This window comes from Protopterus annectens, chromosome 1.part1, assembly GCF_019279795.1.
Source record: "Protopterus annectens isolate FY-2018-M chromosome 1.part1, PAN1.0, whole genome shotgun sequence".
NCBI classification, from domain to species: Eukaryota; Metazoa; Chordata; order Ceratodontiformes; family Protopteridae; genus Protopterus; species Protopterus annectens.
Window position 1 is genome coordinate 1,387,616,313 of NC_056726.1, and position 9,689 is coordinate 1,387,626,001.

The window sequence follows — 9,689 nt, forward strand, 5'->3', positions numbered from 1 at the left end:
TAGGACTTTGGTGACTGTTTCATAGAAGTCCACCAAGTTTAGCAGGCATGATCTCCCTTTGACAAGGCCAAACTAGATGGGGGTCTAGTATTTTGAGATTTCCTATATCTTTGTTAATAAGGTCCATGACCTTGCAGATAAGGCTGGTCAGGTAATGGTTCTATAGTTCCCGGGGTCCATGGATGCACCCCTTTTGTACAAAGGGATGGTGGTAGCTGTTTTCCATTCCACTGAAATCAAGCTAGTACTTAGGCTGCGATTGAAAAGCATGCACAATGGGGATGCTAATTCCTGTTTTAACCCATGTAAAACACAGCCCTGGATGTTGTCTGGTCCCATAGAAGCAGTGTTTTTGGCATTGGAAAGGGCATTTAAGACCTGATCTCAGAGATACTAGGCCGGGGACAGGTATTAGGGGTGCTTTGGGGGTACATGTGGCAGGGACAGGGGAGAGAAGTTTTCACTGAACCTGTCAGCCAGCAGGTTTGCTATAGCCACAGGTTCTGAATATGTATTACCATTAACTGTTCAACACAAATCTGGGCCTTACTTTTGAGGTTATAGATGTAACTAAAGAATGCCTTATGGTTATCCTTAGTTAGAAAAGCTAATTTGGATTCCTAGTTAGCTTTGGAGGACTTTACTAAGAGTCTTATTTGCTTGTTTAAGTTGAAGAGGGAGTGTTTCCAGTTTTGAGACCATTCCTTCCTACTCTTAGACAGCAATTTCTTTCTCCTGTTATATAGCCTATTAATGACAGTTAACCACCAGGCTGGTTTGTTTTTCCTTGAAGATCTTGCTTTGGTTCCATCAGGTACGGCAGAGTCCGTACAGTTGCTTGTATAAAGCATTGGTGTATAACTCAGCATAGGTGTCTGTGCTAAGGGAGGTTTTGTGTTATAGTTACTTCTAACAAGACTGATTTGTGGTCAGATCTCACCAGGGATGGCCACACACTGGGGTGGTGCAATGGTTCCCCCCATGCTCGTGAGCAGCAGATCCAGGATGTTTGAGCCCCTTCTCGGTGTGTCAACCATCTGGTCCAGGGCATTGGAGTTAACAAAGTCCAAGAATATTTGGGCAAGTGAGTTAGAACACATATAATTTATGTATAATTTACCCAGTCTATGGATGGGTAATTAAAGTCACCCAAAACCAGGGTGTTTGGTTATATCTTGATTGACTCAAGTAGTTCCAAATAGGCAGAGTGGATGTCCTGATTCATGGAGGGGGTCGTATTGCTGGCAATGACCTGAAGAGGGGTCTTACCTACATTCAATTGCACATGAAGTAATTCAAGGGAATAGCGCTGTTTAACCAATCTAGAAGTGTATTTAGCTTTAATGAATACTGATAATACACCACCTCCTTTAGCTCTCACGCCTTCAGTTTGTGATCTGAATGTGTGGAAGGAAATGTAACCTGGTATGCTGGGGTGCTGTCCGCAGTCTTAAAACAGGTCTCAGTGACTGCACAAATGTCAGCATCTTCCAGGGTGAGAACTGCTTCCAGTGAGTGCAGTTTCTGGTGTAAACTCCTAGCCTTTAGCAGCATAACCTTGAGGTTGTTTTTAGAGGGTATTTTCCATCAGGAATTTTATTTTTGTGACATTGCCTAAAAAAGGCACTACGAGGATGGCAAGAGCCTTAGCCAGTAACTGAAATCCAAGGGGTGACGGATGAGGACCATCTCTGGCAAAGAATCGAGGTCTGATGACCATGTCATCCCAGGCTGACAGATACTGGATCCTCTTTGAATGACACCAGAAACTAAGTCAGTTGTTGAAGTCAATCTTTTTTTGTTTGTATTGAGGTATCATTGTAGACGAAGGTAAAATGCTGATTAAGGCTAGGGACATACCTACCTGAAAGACATAATCCGAGAGCTCAGTCTTGTCTCTCTTCATATAGCCCACTGAGGTATGTCTCAAGTCGTTCACACCAACATGGACTATGACGGAGTCATAACAGTGCCTGTTGTGAGAGACTTGAGTGCATATGAGATGTGGCAGATCCTGGCACCTGACAGACAGGTGACCATGATCTTTTTCTTATCCAGCCTGGTGACACAGACATCTGTGTGTCTCACAATTGAGTCACCTATGACTAAGATATTTGTTTTTGGGTTATGCATTAGGGGCTTGACTGGAGAGACACTGTTGTGTGTTATATTGTGTACTATGTTCTGTAGAGAATGTATTATGTCAAGCGTGCTTGTGTTTGGGAGGTCTCTGATGTTTAGCTAAGTTTCTTGTAAGGACCTCCACATATGTAGATTTATGTGTTGTTGGTTTGGTAGGTGGTGAGGTGTGCATGCTGATAACCTGTTTAGTATCAGATGGACTGATTGGTGAGTGAGAGAGCCCGGATTCTAGGTTCTTGATATAGATGCATCTCTTCCATAATGAATTTGTGTGGACTAGAAGAAGTGGGTTGTCCGTGTACATGAGGCAATTGCTGCATTGCCTCAGGATGCACACGTTGACCAGGCTGGCTGGAGAAACTGTGGGAAATTGTCCATCCATATTGCTAGGTAAGTTGATGGCCAGAAAACAGGGAGGGGACAAGAAGGAACAGGTGAAGTAGAGGACAGGAAAAGTGGACAAAAATATGAAGGGCTAGTGGGTAGGATCTGTGTTAGTACCTCAGGAGCTTTGCTGAATGTATCACCTGTCAGTGAGTGACAATCATGAGAACTCACCGATGGAGCACCATCAGAGTACTAAGGGAAAATTTGCAGGCAAAAGTGTTTGTGTCTGTAACCTCCAATTGTGCCCACTGCAGGTAGCAGTGCATGATGCACAAATGCGGTGCTATATAGTAAATGAGCACAAACTGATCTAAACAAAGAAACCCATAAAAAAGCTCAAAACTGAGCTCTGATCCAGCTACCTTCAATCAGATGAGTTCTAACTGCACACTCTTGCCACTAGGGTGTAAGGGAACCCTCTCCAATAAAGGATGGCCTGGTTCAGTGTTCAAGTTATACAAACAAAAGTAGATTCAGCAGGTCTGAATCTAATCTATGCTACAGCAAAGTGCAACACTTTCAGAACAAAAAAAAAGTTCAAATAAGCAGTGATGTGGTAAAAATGCAATTCAATATCATGCAATATAGAATGAACAATTCTACTTAAGTTTTGCAGAGATCAGCAGATGGCTTGAATTTGCTTATGTAGCAAATGAGAGCAAACTGATTTAAATAAAAAAGCTCAAAATTGAGCCCTGTTCCAGCAGTCTTCAATCAGATGATTTCTAACTGCATGCTTCTGCCACTAGGGTGCAGGGAAAGCCTCTCCAATAAAAGATGGCTGGTTTAGTGCTTGAGTTATACAAACAGAACTAGACTCGGTAGGTCTGAATCTAGTCTATGCTAGAGCAAACAAAGTGCAGTTCATATAAGTAGTGATATGGTAAAAAATGCAGTTCAAAAGTGCAATATACAGTGAAAAACATGTACTTAAGTTTTGCAGAGATTAGCAGATGGCTTGGATTTTCTTATGTAGCCAATGAGAGCAAACTGATTTAAACAAATTAACCAATTAAACAATAAGAAGCTCAAAACTGAGCCCTGTTCCAGAAACCTGCACACTCCTGCCACTAGGGTGCAGGGGAGCCCTCTCCAACAAAAGATGGCCTGGTTTAGTGCTCAATTATACAAACAGAACTATATTCAACAGGTCTGAATCTAGTCTATACTACAACAAAGTGCAGCAATTTCAGAAAAAAACCCCAGTTCAAATAACCAGGCACAATAAGCCTTCAAACAGCAATTCCCAGCTCAGAAGGGCTGAAAATACCCTCTTTTCCCACAAGAGTGTAGACCATAAACAATTTTAATGTAAAATAACTGGCTTGAAGCCCAAGTGCTTAAACTAGAACCAAGACACTTTTAGAATAACAGACACAGTAAGGCTTCAGTCAACAATTCCTTGCTTAGAAGGTTGTAAGCTTTCTTTCCTGCCACAAGAGTGTAGACCACAAAACGTTTGATTGTAAAACAACTGGCCTGAAGCCCAAGTACATAAACCAAAAGGCTTAGAATAAACCAAAAGGCTTAGAATAACAGTTGCAATTTAATCAGGCTACTAACAATCTGGCCTGAAGCCCAAGTACATAAACCAAAAGGCTTAGAATAAACCAAAAGGCTTAGAATAACAGTTGCAATTTAATCAGGCTACTAACAAGCAGAATAAAGGCAGCAGAATAAATGCAGTTGACCACTTTTAATAACAATCAGCAAAGCAAAATAAAGTAATAATGTAGCTGAATAAAGTGCAATTTTTAGGTTAAATGAGAAGGGAGGAAACAGACAATATTTCAAGGTTGAGAAACTAAGGGGGTGGGCCTTCCCAAATGATCTCTCTTTACTGGGTAGAATGAGCTGATGAGATGGGACTGGGGAGGAGTGTCCAAAATCAGATTTATAGTTGGGGGGGGGGGGGCAACTCAAAAGTCACCAAGTTTAACAACACAACAACAATTGGGCAGATGGGAGGGAAAAATAAAATGCAGCCAGAGATCAGCAGTATTCAGGCAGAGTTCAGCTAACAGGCCAAACAAACACATCCGCTAAATACAAATATTTCTAACTAAAAGAGCAATGCTGTTTCTCAGCTCCTCCCACTAATTGACTGATGTTACTCACCGTTTGGAATTCTTTGCTAACTTGTTTTTAACTGAGCCTAGCCAAGATCCCTTAAAACTCCAACAGAACAGAAAACTTAAAACAAAACAAATGTAAAGCAAGAATAAGATACAAAACAGAAGTGACCAAACCTAAAATGAAAAGCTTCAATTCAAAATACAATGCTACCAGTCATCAGTAGTATTCAGGCAGAGTACAGCAAGCAGGCCAAACAAACACCTCAGCTAAATAGAGATATTTCTAACTAAAAAAGCAATGCTGTCTCTCAGCTCCTCCCGCTAATTAACTGATGTTATTTACTATTTGCAAATTAATTCTTTGCTAACTTTTTTAACTGACCCTAACTGACCTCTCTTAAACCTCCAGCAGAACAGAAAACTTAAAACTTAAAACTAAACAAATGTAATACAAGAATAAGATACAAAATAGATTTGACCAAACCTTAAATGAAAAACTTCAGTTCAAAATAAAATGCAGCCAGTGATCAACAATATTCAGGCAGAATACAGCAAGCAGGCCAAACAAACATTTCTGCTTTACAAAATGCACAGTATTATTAAAATTACATTTGTTTGACACAAGACCAATGCAGGTCTGAGTGTCTACCCATATGTTCAATGTTGTAAAACTTCATACTTTCTTTTAGTTGTGTGGAGCATGAGGGCCTATAAAATTTAGGTGTCTGATGTTCACATATTCCTCTGCAGGAGTATGGATACAGACACATACAATACTAGTTTTTTAAGAAGGAAGGTATTGTGCTGTGTGTCAGCTAAACCTGTAAAATAAGAAGCCAGTGTGCATATATCATGGCTAACTGTGAGTTTAAATCCATGTAAGTCATAGTTCTCATTACATTTTTGATCAGTGTGTGTCAAATATTAGGAAATGCTTGTATATATCTGCTTGTTGATATTTACAGATATTTTATACATGCTTATCACCATGGCATTTATTTGTCAGCTTTCTATGAATATCTCCATTATCCACCCTGTTCTGGCAATAACAGCTCTTTTATTACAGTTTTATGTGAGTTTGAATCTCAGGTCCTCCAAGATGTGTTCATTAGTCTTCTAAAGGTGTAAAGGACTATTTGTGAAACATCCAAAACTGTATGTGCAGATTTTGTAATGTTATTCAATTTAAAAGTTAGAGAACATCAGCTGATCAATTTATTTTAATGTCATTTTATACCTGCATAGTGCTTTTTACTTTTTGCAGGTGATAAGGAGCAAGCTAGGAGTCATGCCCTGTGCATTTAGTGGATGCATAGGCTGGAAGAGCAGCACAGGGAGAGAGGTATGTTGATTACTTTTTCACATTTTTACCTACAATAGATATGATCACTGTTACAGGATTGCTTTTTTTGCATTACTATGTATATTACTTCTAATGCAAGAATACCCATCATGCATCTGTAACATAAGTGCAGTAGTCATACAGTCCATGTGATTACCAGTATGAATGTCATAAAAGTATGTTTACATCTAAATTAGCAGCAAGCCATGTTTGCTGAAGGTCATATTTTGAATTGTATGTCACAACCTAATTGATAGTTAAATGTAACTGTCACAGTGCTTTTCTTTGTGATGGTTTCCTTACAATTTAATACTGCTTTGCCTGCTGTCATATTGTAGGCATTGGCATGCTTGTATGTCTGGATGTGGTTTTAAATGACTGATCTGTTGTGCCAAGTATTCCTATTTACATACTTACTGAATGGGTGTCTGCTGCTTCAGAATTCAAACAATTGTTGGTGGACTAGTCTGGCATGCATGTTTCCTCAACACTGTCATCACTTCTGCCTGCAACACCTGTGATACTTGGTTTACAACACACTTACCCTGTGTTTAGGCATAGTTGTGCACATAGCCATTCCTGTTTTTCATTTCTAACTGCCTGTTACATAATCAACAATCAGTATTATACTGTTTGCATTTTGCAGGATTATACCCAGTGATTGCTAATGTCTGTCAGGCAATGGTACATTAGTAGGCAGACAGTACTATTTGTAAGACATAACCTTTGTTTTCATGTGTCACAGGTTGTCACTGTGTTTATGATTGACCATTATTTCTAGGGTGTTGTGTTGCATTCCAAAGATTTCATGGTGGGTTAGCCAATGACCATGTCACTTTGCTCAGCTCTTTGCATATAGCTTTTATATTTCCTGTTCGTTGTCATGTCAATATATCTTCATTTTACCAATATGTGACTTGTTAGCTGTTCACGTGACTCATTACATGCACAGATACCTTGGTCACAGTTGCCATTCTCACACCAACATAAATGTGCAAGATACTCATACAAGACAGGAAACATGGAAATAGTGATATTCTCTGAGACGTTTACTGGACAATGTAGTGAGGCATATATGAAGTATTAACCACTGCGGGTCACAGTATTTGTGCTTTTTTTGTAATTTTCATACTATTGTTTTGCAATGTAGATACATGTCAGTATTGTATACACAGTGTCAAATGTCATGATATGTAAGTGTGTTGGCTGTGTGGATGCTTGTCAAGCATAATGATGACTATTAAACAAGTGTTCAGGTAATGATAGGATTTTCACTGGTAAGCTGTATTATGCATGCCATGTCATAGTCTAGAGTAACTTGCTGACATTCTGTGAGGGTTACAGTGGCCCTGAAATTGGCCTGTATTGAAATCATGCATAAGTATAGATAATAGGACACAGGGAATATGCTGTGTGCATGAATATCCATCCCCTAAAAACAATTAATTTTGTTATACTCCTCCTGCACAATCATGTTAGGTCATATCATCTGAGAATGTGGTTTTAATGACACCTGCAATGCATGCTGATATACCTTGTGAATATATGTGAAGGCTACCAGCCTAGCTAGATAGGATTTTGTAGATGATTCTGTCATTTGTAAATATTAATATAAGCCACAGGCTTGTTCTCTTAAATAAGAAAATTATATTGGATGTTGAACTTCAAAAATGTAACCATATTGCACTGTGTTGGAGGAAAGCTGATAAGTCAAGCATTGTATAATTGTTTGATCTCAAAACTCTGAGCCGAGATGTCTGGATGAAGGAATTCTTGCTATTGTTCTGAGACCAGAGTTAATTGCTAGAATCTGCATGTATAATGTCTTTTATTGATGTAGCTTCCTGACCAGGGGCAAGATCAAAAGGGCTGCTAAACTCTGAGTTTCTGTTAGCCTTGGAACCGGAGAAAAAAATGGTGTAATCTGAAAGGAGTCAGTAGCACTGTGCTATCAATTTAAGGAGAGAGAGACTCAGAGCATTTTGGATTTGTCTTCAGAACATCCAACTCACCAGCACTCTGCCTGTTTCTATATGTAAGTTTATTTTATAATTGTGTTTGCTCTTAGATATAGCTAGGAAATAGGAAGATTAGACGAGTTGTTTTTCTGTATTGATGTCAAAACTATTCTACTGTATTATTTTAAGCATTTTCCTGTGATCTCTGAATTCTTGACTAGCACTGTGTAGTAAGAAGTATTTTCTTGTGTTCCTTATTATTTATTATTAAATATTTTAAACCTTTCAACTGTGGCTGTTTTGTATAGAGATAATTTAAGCTCTAGAGTACATTGCATGTATATAGTGATACTGGCCAAGCCACTCCAATAAGCTTTGCTGTTCAGTCACACTTACCATTTGGATAATAATATTGCACAGTAATAATTGGATACCCTTTGATAAGGACCTTATTAGTAGCTGATATTAGTGGTTGGTGGCAAGTGGTGCTACCATATATTCTGGGCAGAAGGGGCATAGCTGGAGAACCTGTGCCATCCTTCCCCAGGAAGGCTGGCACTGGTTCTCCAGCTATGCCCCTTGCTGGCACTGGTTCTCCAACTATGCCCCTTCTGCCCACACTATTTGTATATAACTCATATCTCAAAGTGTGTGTGTGTGTGTGTGTGTGTGTGTGTGTGTGTGTGTGTGTCAGCTACTTGGGCAGGGAAACGAAGCACTGGTTAGACAGAGAGGGTGCTGGAGATTTTAGCTTGACCACTAGGCTGAGATCTGTACCCTATAGCTGTGTCAGTAGGGAGTCTTATTGGGGATCTGGAGAGAAAGGGAGAAACCAGCCCCAGGCTGACTGTGATCTCTGTGTGCTCTTAAGGGAAATTGTACTTTACTGTGTATGTATTTGTTATCCTTCCCAATGTGGACGCCCCTCACTGGTGTTAATGGTGAGGACTGAGGCTCCTTGATTACTGGGCCAGTGCACGGGCATCACATACCTTTATTCTCATATGTAGATATCACATGACGATGGCACAGTAGTTAATGTCTGTTAGATTTCTGTTGTGCACGTCAGTTTGTGTTTAATGTCAGCTGCTTTTCACAGGAATGTGCAACCTTATAGAAATGTGGTTTTTATTGGTATGGCTTTAATTAATGACCCACATCACATATTGTGATACACTTGTCTATGGGCATACCTTATACTGACTGTTTTCTGCCTGTGCATTTTGTCACAATGGATATGTTATGTACTCATATAATTGCAGGTATGCATGTTATGTACATTCTTTCTTGTCTTGTGATTCACCTTGACAGGGCATGGGACCAGTGGATGCTTACCCATCAGATGCCAGAAATGAGCACATGCCAGACCACCGGCCAAGTTCCTCAATGACAATGGTGACCATGATAGAGACAACGAGGAAGAAGCTGGACCTGCATGTGCTATCATCTGTGCTGCACCCAGGAGGAGATGCCCAGCACGACCAGAAGATGATTATCAGGAATACACCTAAGAGGTGATGACTGATGTCTTTCAGATACAGTTGAGGGGCATTATGGGGAATTTTTTTTCAGGATATGGCACAGGCTATTCGGGACTCATTCAAGGAAATAGCCCAGGAGATCATTCACAGTGTTCATCCCCATCAGGGTAGGCCCTCAGTACCATTAGTATTGTCTGTGTGGTCCACTTGTGTAATGCTGCCATCATGGTGTTTGCCATAAAAGTGATTGGAGTACAAATGCACACTTGTGCATGCATATCATTTTGCTGCCATGCTTATGTAA

At 39.9% G+C, this 9,689-nt stretch overlaps 1 long non-coding RNA gene across 1 annotated transcript in view; it reads left to right on the forward strand.

Moving 5' to 3' along the window:
- LOC122813747 overlaps window positions 1-9,412 on the forward strand; it is a 69,849-nt gene extending 60,437 nt beyond the window's left edge. The window contains exons 2-3 of the long non-coding RNA XR_006366730.1: window positions 5,869-5,946; window positions 9,216-9,412. This is a non-coding gene — a long non-coding RNA (uncharacterized LOC122813747). The remainder of the gene's footprint in view (window positions 1-5,868; window positions 5,947-9,215) is intronic.
- Window positions 9,413-9,689: the final 277 nt, after the last annotated feature.